Source organism: Hyla sarda, unplaced genomic scaffold, assembly GCF_029499605.1.
Source record: "Hyla sarda isolate aHylSar1 unplaced genomic scaffold, aHylSar1.hap1 scaffold_803, whole genome shotgun sequence".
Taxonomy (NCBI): domain Eukaryota; kingdom Metazoa; phylum Chordata; class Amphibia; order Anura; family Hylidae; genus Hyla; species Hyla sarda.
In genome coordinates, this window is record NW_026610829.1 from 85,676 (window position 1) to 98,611 (window position 12,936).

The window sequence follows — 12,936 nt, forward strand, 5'->3', positions numbered from 1 at the left end:
CCCACAAGACAGCTACCTGTCATGTCATGTCAAACCTGCACAGGTGTGCTAGATTATTATTATTTAGTTTTATTTTATTTTTTTACACCAATCAGTGTGCAAACATGGTCATTAAAACGCTAAATGAATAGACGTTCATAAACCAGTCAGTGCAACTCATCATTTTGGTCTCCAATTCTCAAACTCAAATTCTCACCCACGGAGGATTAAATGAGAATCTTTCTTGTTTAACACTGGAATGGGGTGGTGCACTGTTCACTACCCGAAGATACTGCCACATCGGGTCAATGCATAGGGCGACAGAAGCAAGCTTCCAAATCAGCTCCCTTTCTCAAAAATCCATTTAATTTATGGTCCCCAGATAGGGAACGTATGTATCAGTATGTGCTCACAAGTCACCCAAGTGCAAGTATTCACACAAAAAAAACGTGCCTCAGGATGCAATCTGTCGCAAGATCCTTTCTTTTTTTACACTTGATCTAAGCCAAAAGGCCTAGAGGGGATAACCGGGAAAGGGGTGGACCCAACCATGTCCCCTTCATGAGCACTCACATTACTCATAGGAATGGAAGGAAGGCTGGCAGCCAACCAGCCTCCCATACACTTTCTGGGTGGGTGGCAGTCAGCCACCCATACATACATACAGCACAGGCTAAACCCACATCATCACTTAAAAAAAGGACAGGCGACCATTGCACTCTGATGGAGCATTTAGCAATGCAATCCATAGCCTGGCTTTTGCCTGAACCCCCATCACTCCTCCTCTTGCATATAAGACAATATTTCAGATCTGCATATGAAAACAACACGCCTACCTTTGTTGCACATAGCTGCCTGCCTGTCTCTAGTTACCCCACTGGCTGTAGCTGCGTCCCTTCCGACATGGAATAACACCAACTGTAACGATAAACTGAAAATTAACAGTATAAACCTGCATCATTTTGGACTCTGGTATTTGCTGAATCCGGGTGACCTGACAATCGATGGTGGTGCCGCTGGTGATTCTGGCCTTCTTGGAATCTGTTGGGCCTATGTGTTAGCTCACACATCACTTGGGTATCCATGGTAACTACCACAACATGGTCATCTGCAGTTTACATCTAGCCCGTGGCATTGAATGGCATTTTAAAAGTGCTAAGGGTCCTGGTGCAATAATCCTCCCATGAGGATCAGCCTCAACGGCTTTGTAGATTGCACTCATGTCAGCAACTCCATATACATTTTTTTTTCTTCATGCTTCTTTCTTCATCCTTTTTTCTTTCTGTCATTCAGACTTTCATTCATTCGATCTCTCTCACTCACTTGCTTTAACTCATTTGTTCTCACTCACTCACTCACTCACTCACTCAATCACTCACTCACTCATTCACTCTCACTCACTCTCACTCTCTCACTCACTCGCTCACTAAGTCAGTCTCTCTCTCTCTCTCTCTTTTTCTTTTTATATATATTTTTTTCCGTCTTCTTCTTCTTCTTCTTCTTCTTCAGACCCTGTCATAGCACTAATGCCTTTCCAATACCACCAGCAGATGGAGACACTCCATTGCAACATTGGTTGTGAGCAGCAGTTTCTAAAAACAAATGCCTCATGGCGGATTTCCCATCCATCAATGGATGGTAAATTTTGTTTTTATCATTCACTGACCACAGAAACCAATGCATGGTCAAGCAACAGCAATGACACACCCTTGTGTATAGGCATGAGACCCTCATGTCATTTAACAGGATTCAGCACCACCCACAAGACAGCTACCTGTCATGTCATGTCAAACCTGCACAGGTGTGCTAGATTATTATTATTTAGTTTTATTTTATTTTTTTACACCAATCAGTGTGCAAACATGGTCATTAAAACGCTAAATGAATAGACGTTCATAAACCAGTCAGTGCAACTCATCATTTTGGTCTCCAATTCTCAAACTCAAATTCTCACCCACGGAGGATTAAATGAGAATCTTTCTTGTTTAACACTGGAATGGGGTGGTGCACTGTTCACTACCCGAAGATACTGCCACATCGGGTCAATGCATAGGGCGACAGAAGCAAGCTTCCAAATCAGCTCCCTTTCTCAAAAATCCATTTAATTTATGGTCCCCAGATAGGGAACGTATGTATCAGTATGTGCTCACAAGTCACCCAAGTGCAAGTATTCACACAAAAAAAAACGTGCCTCAGGATGCGATCTGTCGCAAGATCCTTTCTTTTTTTACACTTGATCTAAGCCAAAAGGCCTAGAGGGGATAACCGGGAAAGGGGTGGACCCAACCATGTCCCCTTCATGAGCACTCACATTACTCATAGGAATGGAAGGAAGGCTGGCAGCCAACCAGCCTCCCATACACTTTCTGGGTGGGTGGCAGTCAGCCACCCATACATACATACAGCACAGGCTAAACCCACATCATCACTTAAAAAAAGGACAGGCGACCATTGCACTCTGATGGAGCATTTAGCAATGCAATCCATAGCCTGGCTTTTGCCTGAACCCCCATCACTCCTCCTCTTGCATATAAGACAATATTTCAGATCTGCATATGAAAACAACACGCCTACCTTTGTTGCACATAGCTGCCTGCCTGTCTCTAGTTACCCCACTGGCTGTAGCTGCGTCCCTTCCGACATGGAATAACACCAACTGTAACGATAAACTGAAAATTAACAGTATAAACCTGCATCATTTTGGACTCTGGTATTTGCTGAATCCGGGTGACCTGACAATCGATGGTGGTGCCGCTGGTGATTCTGGCCTTCTTGGAATCTGTTGGGCCTATGTGTTAGCTCACACATCACTTGGGTATCCATGGTAACTACCACAACATGGTCATCTGCAGTTTACATCTAGCCCGTGGCATTGAATGGCATTTTAAAAGTGCTAAGGGTCCTGGTGCAATAATCCTCCCATGAGGATCAGCCTCAACGGCTTTGTAGATTGCACTCATGTCAGCAACTCCATATACATTTTTTTTTCTTCATGCTTCTTTCTTCATCCTTTTTTCTTTCTGTCATTCAGACTTTCATTCATTCGATCTCTCTCACTCACTTGCTTTAACTCATTTGTTCTCACTCACTCACTCACTCACTCAATCACTCACTCACTCATTCACTCTCACTCACTCTCACTCTCTCACTCACTCGCTCACTAAGTCAGTCTCTCTCTCTCTCTCTTTTTCTTTTTATATATATTTTTTTCCGTCTTCTTCTTCTTCTTCAGACCCTGTCATAGCACTAATGCCTTTCCAATACCACCAGCAGATGGAGACACTCCATTGCAACATTGGTTGTGAGCAGCAGTTTCTAAAAACAAATGCCTCATGGCGGATTTCCCATCCATCAATGGATGGTAAATTTTGTTTTTATCATTCACTGACCACAGAAACCAATGCATGGTCAAGCAACAGCAATGACACACCCTTGTGTATAGGCATGAGACCCTCATGTCATTTAACAGGATTCAGCACCACCCACAAGACAGCTACCTGTCATGTCATGTCAAACCTGCACAGGTGTGCTAGATTATTATTATTTAGTTTTATTTTATTTTTTTACACCAATCAGTGTGCAAACATGGTCATTAAAACGCTAAATGAATAGACGTTCATAAACCAGTCAGTGCAACTCATCATTTTGGTCTCCAATTCTCAAACTCAAATTCTCACCCACGGAGGATTAAATGAGAATCTTTCTTGTTTAACACTGGAATGGGGTGGTGCACTGTTCACTACCCGAAGATACTGCCACATCGGGTCAATGCATAGGGCGACAGAAGCAAGCTTCCAAATCAGCTCCCTTTCTCAAAAATCCATTTAATTTATGGTCCCCAGATAGGGAACGTATGTATCAGTATGTGCTCACAAGTCACCCAAGTGCAAGTATTCACACAAAAAAAAAACGTGCCTCAGGATGCGATCTGTCGCAAGATCCTTTCTTTTTTTACACTTGATCTAAGCCAAAAGGCCTAGAGGGGATAACCGGGAAAGGGGTGGACCCAACCATGTCCCCTTCATGAGCACTCACATTACTCATAGGAATGGAAGGAAGGCTGGCAGCCAACCAGCCTCCCATACACTTTCTGGGTGGGTGGCAGTCAGCCACCCATACATACATACAGCACAGGCTAAACCCACATCATCACTTAAAAAAAGGACAGGCGACCATTGCACTCTGATGGAGCATTTAGCAATGCAATCCATAGCCTGGCTTTTGCCTGAACCCCCATCACTCCTCCTCTTGCATATAAGACAATATTTCAGATCTGCATATGAAAACAACACGCCTACCTTTGTTGCACATAGCTGCCTGCCTGTCTCTAGTTACCCCACTGGCTGTAGCTGCGTCCCTTCCGACATGGAATAACACCAACTGTAACGATAAACTGAAAATTAACAGTATAAACCTGCATCATTTTGGACTCTGGTATTTGCTGAATCCGGGTGACCTGACAATCGATGGTGGTGCCGCTGGTGATTCTGGCCTTCTTGGAATCTGTTGGGCCTATGTGTTAGCTCACACATCACTTGGGTATCCATGGTAACTACCACAACATGGTCATCTGCAGTTTACATCTAGCCCGTGGCATTGAATGGCATTTTAAAAGTGCTAAGGGTCCTGGTGCAATAATCCTCCCATGAGGATCAGCCTCAACGGCTTTGTAGATTGCACTCATGTCAGCAACTCCATATACATTTTTTTTTCTTCATGCTTCTTTCTTCATCCTTTTTTCTTTCTGTCATTCAGACTTTCATTCATTCGATCTCTCTCACTCACTTGCTTTAACTCATTTGTTCTCACTCACTCACTCACTCACTCACTCAATCACTCACTCACTCATTCACTCTCACTCACTCTCACTCTCTCACTCACTCGCTCACTAAGTCAGTCTCTCTCTCTCTCTCTCTTTTTCTTTTTATATATATTTTTTTCCGTCTTCTTCTTCTTCTTCTTCTTCTTCTTCTTCTTCTTCAGACCCTGTCATAGCACTAATGCCTTTCCAATACCACCAGCAGATGGAGACACTCCATTGCAACATTGGTTGTGAGCAGCAGTTTCTTAAAACAAATGCCTCATGGCGGATTTCCCATCCATCAATGGATGGTAAATTTTGTTTTTATCATTCACTGACCACAGAAACCAATGCATGGTCAAGCAACAGCAATGACACACCCTTGTGTATAGGCATGAGACCCTCATGTCATTTAACAGGATTCAGCACCACCCACAAGACAGCTACCTGTCATGTCATGTCAAACCTGCACAGGTGTGCTAGATTATTATTATTTAGTTTTATTTTATTTTTTTACACCAATCAGTGTGCAAACATGGTCATTAAAACGCTAAATGAATAGACGTTCATAAACCAGTCAGTGCAACTCATCATTTTGGTCTCCAATTCTCAAACTCAAATTCTCACCCACGGAGGATTAAATGAGAATCTTTCTTGTTTAACACTGGAATGGGGTGGTGCACTGTTCACTACCCGAAGATACTGCCACATCGGGTCAATGCATAGGGCGACAGAAGCAAGCTTCCAAATCAGCTCCCTTTCTCAAAAATCCATTTAATTTATGGTCCCCAGATAGGGAACGTATGTATCAGTATGTGCTCACAAGTCACCCAAGTGCAAGTATTCACACAAAAAAAAACGTGCCTCAGGATGCGATCTGTCGCAAGATCCTTTCTTTTTTTACACTTGATCTAAGCCAAAAGGCCTAGAGGGGATAACCGGGAAAGGGGTGGACCCAACCATGTCCCCTTCATGAGCACTCACATTACTCATAGGAATGGAAGGAAGGCTGGCAGCCAACCAGCCTCCCATACACTTTCTGGGTGGGTGGCAGTCAGCCACCCATACATACATACAGCACAGGCTAAACCCACATCATCACTTAAAAAAAGGACAGGCGACCATTGCACTCTGATGGAGCATTTAGCAATGCAATCCATAGCCTGGCTTTTGCCTGAACCCCCATCACTCCTCCTCTTGCATATAAGACAATATTTCAGATCTGCATATGAAAACAACACGCCTACCTTTGTTGCACATAGCTGCCTGCCTGTCTCTAGTTACCCCACTGGCTGTAGCTGCGTCCCTTCCGACATGGAATAACACCAACTGTAACGATAAACTGAAAATTAACAGTATAAACCTGCATCATTTTGGACTCTGGTATTTGCTGAATCCGGGTGACCTGACAATCGATGGTGGTGCCGCTGGTGATTCTGGCCTTCTTGGAATCTGTTGGGCCTATGTGTTAGCTCACACATCACTTGGGTATCCATGGTAACTACCACAACATGGTCATCTGCAGTTTACATCTAGCCCGTGGCATTGAATGGCATTTTAAAAGTGCTAAGGGTCCTGGTGCAATAATCCTCCCATGAGGATCAGCCTCAACGGCTTTGTAGATTGCACTCATGTCAGCAACTCCATATACATTTTTTTTTCTTCATGCTTCTTTCTTCATCCTTTTTTCTTTCTGTCATTCAGACTTTCATTCATTCGATCTCTCTCACTCACTTGCTTTAACTCATTTGTTCTCACTCACTCACTCACTCACTCACTCAATCACTCACTCACTCATTCACTCTCACTCACTCTCACTCTCTCACTCACTCGCTCACTAAGTCAGTCTCTCTCTCTCTCTCTCTTTTTCTTTTTATATATATTTTTTTCCGTCTTCTTCTTCTTCTTCTTCTTCTTCTTCTTCTTCAGACCCTGTCATAGCACTAATGCCTTTCCAATACCACCAGCAGATGGAGACACTCCATTGCAACATTGGTTGTGAGCAGCAGTTTCTTAAAACAAATGCCTCATGGCGGATTTCCCATCCATCAATGGATGGTAAATTTTGTTTTTATCATTCACTGACCACAGAAACCAATGCATGGTCAAGCAACAGCAATGACACACCCTTGTGTATAGGCATGAGACCCTCATGTCATTTAACAGGATTCAGCACCACCCACAAGACAGCTACCTGTCATGTCATGTCAAACCTGCACAGGTGTGCTAGATTATTATTATTTAGTTTTATTTTATTTTTTTACACCAATCAGTGTGCAAACATGGTCATTAAAACGCTAAATGAATAGACGTTCATAAACCAGTCAGTGCAACTCATCATTTTGGTCTCCAATTCTCAAACTCAAATTCTCACCCACGGAGGATTAAATGAGAATCTTTCTTGTTTAACACTGGAATGGGGTGGTGCACTGTTCACTACCCGAAGATACTGCCACATCGGGTCAATGCATAGGGCGACAGAAGCAAGCTTCCAAATCAGCTCCCTTTCTCAAAAATCCATTTAATTTATGGTCCCCAGATAGGGAACGTATGTATCAGTATATGCTCACAAGTCACCCAAGTGCAAGTATTCACACAAAAAAAAAAACGTGCCTCAGGATGCGATCTGTCGCAAGATCCTTTCTTTTTTTACACTTGATCTAAGCCAAAAGGCCTAGAGGGGATAACCGGGAAAGGGGTGGACCCAACCATGTCCCCTTCATGAGCACTCACATTACTCATAGGAATGGAAGGAAGGCTGGCAGCCAACCAGCCTCCCATACACTTTCTGGGTGGGTGGCAGTCAGCCACCCATACATACATACAGCACAGGCTAAACCCACATCATCACTTAAAAAAAGGACAGGCGACCATTGCACTCTGATGGAGCATTTAGCAATGCAATCCATAGCCTGGCTTTTGCCTGAACCCCCATCACTCCTCCTCTTGCATATAAGACAATATTTCAGATCTGCATATGAAAACAACACGCCTACCTTTGTTGCACATAGCTGCCTGCCTGTCTCTAGTTACCCCACTGGCTGTAGCTGCGTCCCTTCCGACATGGAATAACACCAACTGTAACGATAAACTGAAAATTAACAGTATAAACCTGCATCATTTTGGACTCTGGTATTTGCTGAATCCGGGTGACCTGACAATCGATGGTGGTGCCGCTGGTGATTCTGGCCTTCTTGGAATCTGTTGGGCCTATGTGTTAGCTCACACATCACTTGGGTATCCATGGTAACTACCACAACATGGTCATCTGCAGTTTACATCTAGCCCGTGGCATTGAATGGCATTTTAAAAGTGCTAAGGGTCCTGGTGCAATAATCCTCCCATGAGGATCAGCCTCAACGGCTTTGTAGATTGCACTCATGTCAGCAACTCCATATACATTTTTTTTTCTTCATGCTTCTTTCTTCATCCTTTTTTCTTTTCTGTCATTCAGACTTTCATTCATTCGATCTCTCTCACTCACTTGCTTTAACTCATTTGTTCTCACTCACTCACTCACTCACTCAATCACTCACTCACTCATTCACTCTCACTCACTCTCACTCTCTCACTCACTCGCTCACTAAGTCAGTCTCTCTCTCTCTCTCTCTTTTTCTTTTTATATATATTTTTTTCCGTCTTCTTCTTCTTCTTCTTCTTCTTCTTCTTCTTCTTCTTCTTCAGACCCTGTCATAGCACTAATGCCTTTCCAATACCACCAGCAGATGGAGACACTCCATTGCAACATTGGTTGTGAGCAGCAGTTTCTAAAAACAAATGCCTCATGGCGGATTTCCCATCCATCAATGGATGGTAAATTTTGTTTTTATCATTCACTGACCACAGAAACCAATGCATGGTCAAGCAACAGCAATGACACACCCTTGTGTATAGGCATGAGACCCTCATGTCATTTAACAGGATTCAGCACCACCCACAAGACAGCTACCTGTCATGTCATGTCAAACCTGCACAGGTGTGCTAGATTATTATTATTTAGTTTTATTTTATTTTTTTACACCAATCAGTGTGCAAACATGGTCATTAAAACGCTAAATGAATAGACGTTCATAAACCAGTCAGTGCAACTCATCATTTTGGTCTCCAATTCTCAAACTCAAATTCTCACCCACGGAGGATTAAATGAGAATCTTTCTTGTTTAACACTGGAATGGGGTGGTGCACTGTTCACTACCCGAAGATACTGCCACATCGGGTCAATGCATAGGGCGACAGAAGCAAGCTTCCAAATCAGCTCCCTTTCTCAAAAATCCATTTAATTTATGGTCCCCAGATAATAGGGAACGTATGTATCAGTATGTGCTCACAAGTCACCCAAGTGCAAGTATTCACACAAAAAAAAACGTGCCTCAGGATGCGATCTGTCGCAAGATCCTTTCTTTTTTTACACTTGATCTAAGCCAAAAGGCCTAGAGGGGATAACCGGGAAAGGGGTGGACCCAACCATGTCCCCTTCATGAGCACTCACATTACTCATAGGAATGGAAGGAAGGCTGGCAGCCAACCAGCCTCCCATACACTTTCTGGGTGGGTGGCAGTCAGCCACCCATACATACATACAGCACAGGCTAAACCCACATCATCACTTAAAAAAAGGACAGGCGACCATTGCACTCTGATGGAGCATTTAGCAATGCAATCCATAGCCTGGCTTTTGCCTGAACCCCCATCACTCCTCCTCTTGCATATAAGACAATATTTCAGATCTGCATATGAAAACAACACGCCTACCTTTGTTGCACATAGCTGCCTGCCTGTCTCTAGTTACCCCACTGGCTGTAGCTGCGTCCCTTCCGACATGGAATAACACCAACTGTAACGATAAACTGAAAATTAACAGTATAAACCTGCATCATTTTGGACTCTGGTATTTGCTGAATCCGGGTGACCTGACAATCGATGGTGGTGCCGCTGGTGATTCTGGCCTTCTTGGAATCTGTTGGGCCTATGTGTTAGCTCACACATCACTTGGGTATCCATGGTAACTACCACAACATGGTCATCTGCAGTTTACATCTAGCCCGTGGCATTGAATGGCATTTTAAAAGTGCTAAGGGTCCTGGTGCAATAATCCTCCCATGAGGATCAGCCTCAACGGCTTTGTAGATTGCACTCATGTCAGCAACTCCATATACATTTTTTTTTCTTCATGCTTCTTTCTTCATCCTTTTTTCTTTCTGTCATTCAGACTTTCATTCATTCGATCTCTCTCACTCACTTGCTTTAACTCATTTGTTCTCACTCACTCACTCACTCACTCACTCAATCACTCACTCACTCATTCACTCTCACTCACTCTCACTCTCTCACTCACTCGCTCACTAAGTCAGTCTCTCTCTCTCTCTCTCTTTTTCTTTTTATATATATTTTTTTCCGTCTTCTTCTTCTTCTTCTTCTTCTTCTTCTTCTTCAGACCCTGTCATAGCACTAATGCCTTTCCAATACCACCAGCAGATGGAGACACTCCATTGCAACATTGGTTGTGAGCAGCAGTTTCTTAAAACAAATGCCTCATGGCGGATTTCCCATCCATCAATGGATGGTAAATTTTGTTTTTATCATTCACTGACCACAGAAACCAATGCATGGTCAAGCAACAGCAATGACACACCCTTGTGTATAGGCATGAGACCCTCATGTCATTTAACAGGATTCAGCACCACCCACAAGACAGCTACCTGTCATGTCATGTCAAACCTGCACAGGTGTGCTAGATTATTATTATTTAGTTTTATTTTATTTTTTTACACCAATCAGTGTGCAAACATGGTCATTAAAACGCTAAATGAATAGACGTTCATAAACCAGTCAGTGCAACTCATCATTTTGGTCTCCAATTCTCAAACTCAAATTCTCACCCACGGAGGATTAAATGAGAATCTTTCTTGTTTAACACTGGAATGGGGTGGTGCACTGTTCACTACCCGAAGATACTGCCACATCGGGTCAATGCATAGGGCGACAGAAGCAAGCTTCCAAATCAGCTCCCTTTCTCAAAAATCCATTTAATTTATGGTCCCCAGATAGGGAACGTATGTATCAGTATATGCTCACAAGTCACCCAAGTGCAAGTATTCACACAAAAAAAAAAACGTGCCTCAGGATGCGATCTGTCGCAAGATCCTTTCTTTTTTTACACTTGATCTAAGCCAAAAGGCCTAGAGGGGATAACCGGGAAAGGGGTGGACCCAACCATGTCCCCTTCATGAGCACTCACATTACTCATAGGAATGGAAGGAAGGCTGGCAGCCAACCAGCCTCCCATACACTTTCTGGGTGGGTGGCAGTCAGCCACCCATACATACATACAGCACAGGCTAAACCCACATCATCACTTAAAAAAAGGACAGGCGACCATTGCACTCTGATGGAGCATTTAGCAATGCAATCCATAGCCTGGCTTTTGCCTGAACCCCCATCACTCCTCCTCTTGCATATAAGACAATATTTCAGATCTGCATATGAAAACAACACGCCTACCTTTGTTGCACATAGCTGCCTGCCTGTCTCTAGTTACCCCACTGGCTGTAGCTGCGTCCCTTCCGACATGGAATAACACCAACTGTAACGATAAACTGAAAATTAACAGTATAAACCTGCATCATTTTGGACTCTGGTATTTGCTGAATCCGGGTGACCTGACAATCGATGGTGGTGCCGCTGGTGATTCTGGCCTTCTTGGAATCTGTTGGGCCTATGTGTTAGCTCACACATCACTTGGGTATCCATGGTAACTACCACAACATGGTCATCTGCAGTTTACATCTAGCCCGTGGCATTGAATGGCATTTTAAAAGTGCTAAGGGTCCTGGTGCAATAATCCTCCCATGAGGATCAGCCTCAACGGCTTTGTAGATTGCACTCATGTCAGCAACTCCATATACATTTTTTTTTCTTCATGCTTCTTTCTTCATCCTTTTTTCTTTTCTGTCATTCAGACTTTCATTCATTCGATCTCTCTCACTCACTTGCTTTAACTCATTTGTTCTCACTCACTCACTCACTCACTCAATCACTCACTCACTCATTCACTCTCACTCACTCTCACTCTCTCACTCACTCGCTCACTAAGTCAGTCTCTCTCTCTCTCTCTCTTTTTCTTTTTATATATATTTTTTTCCGTCTTCTTCTTCTTCTTCTTCTTCTTCTTCTTCTTCTTCTTCTTCTTCAGACCCTGTCATAGCACTAATGCCTTTCCAATACCACCAGCAGATGGAGACACTCCATTGCAACATTGGTTGTGAGCAGCAGTTTCTAAAAACAAATGCCTCATGGCGGATTTCCCATCCATCAATGGATGGTAAATTTTGTTTTTATCATTCACTGACCACAGAAACCAATGCATGGTCAAGCAACAGCAATGACACACCCTTGTGTATAGGCATGAGACCCTCATGTCATTTAACAGGATTCAGCACCACCCACAAGACAGCTACCTGTCATGTCATGTCAAACCTGCACAGGTGTGCTAGATTATTATTATTTAGTTTTATTTTATTTTTTTACACCAATCAGTGTGCAAACATGGTCATTAAAACGCTAAATGAATAGACGTTCATAAACCAGTCAGTGCAACTCATCATTTTGGTCTCCAATTCTCAAACTCAAATTCTCACCCACGGAGGATTAAATGAGAATCTTTCTTGTTTAACACTGGAATGGGGTGGTGCACTGTTCACTACCCGAAGATACTGCCACATCGGGTCAATGCATAGGGCGACAGAAGCAAGCTTCCAAATCAGCTCCCTTTCTCAAAAATCCATTTAATTTATGGTCCCCAGATAGGGAACGTATGTATCAGTATGTGCTCACAAGTCACCCAAGTGCAAGTATTCACACAAAAAAAAACGTGCCTCAGGATGCGATCTGTCGCAAGATCCTTTCTTTTTTTACACTTGATCTAAGCCAAAAGGCCTAGAGGGGATAACCGGGAAAGGGGTGGACCCAACCATGTCCCCTTCATGAGCACTCACATTACTCATAGGAATGGAAGGAAGGCTGGCAGCCAACCAGCCTCCCATACACTTTCTGGGTGGGTGGCAGTCAGCCACCCATACATACATACAGCACAGGCTAAACCCACATCATCACTTAAAAAAAGGACAGGCGACCATTGCACTCTGATGGAGCATTTA

At 43.4% G+C, this 12,936-nt stretch overlaps 8 pseudogenes; all 8 read right to left on the bottom strand.

The window, feature by feature from the left end:
* Positions 1-241: 241 nt before the first annotated feature.
* Positions 242-504, bottom strand: LOC130346865 (U2 spliceosomal RNA; annotated as a pseudogene).
* Positions 505-1,978: 1,474 nt separating this feature from the next.
* LOC130346876 (U2 spliceosomal RNA) lies at positions 1,979-2,242 on the bottom strand (annotated as a pseudogene).
* Positions 2,243-3,701: 1,459 nt separating this feature from the next.
* On the bottom strand, positions 3,702-3,966 carry LOC130346831 (U2 spliceosomal RNA; annotated as a pseudogene).
* A 1,486-nt stretch (positions 3,967-5,452) lies between these two features.
* On the bottom strand, positions 5,453-5,716 carry LOC130346878 (U2 spliceosomal RNA; annotated as a pseudogene).
* Positions 5,717-7,199: 1,483 nt separating this feature from the next.
* On the bottom strand, positions 7,200-7,465 carry LOC130346834 (U2 spliceosomal RNA; annotated as a pseudogene).
* Positions 7,466-8,954: 1,489 nt separating this feature from the next.
* LOC130346837 (U2 spliceosomal RNA) lies at positions 8,955-9,221 on the bottom strand (annotated as a pseudogene).
* A 1,483-nt stretch (positions 9,222-10,704) lies between these two features.
* On the bottom strand, positions 10,705-10,970 carry LOC130346835 (U2 spliceosomal RNA; annotated as a pseudogene).
* Positions 10,971-12,462: 1,492 nt separating this feature from the next.
* LOC130346879 (U2 spliceosomal RNA) lies at positions 12,463-12,726 on the bottom strand (annotated as a pseudogene).
* Between the last annotated feature and the right edge of the window lie 210 nt (positions 12,727-12,936).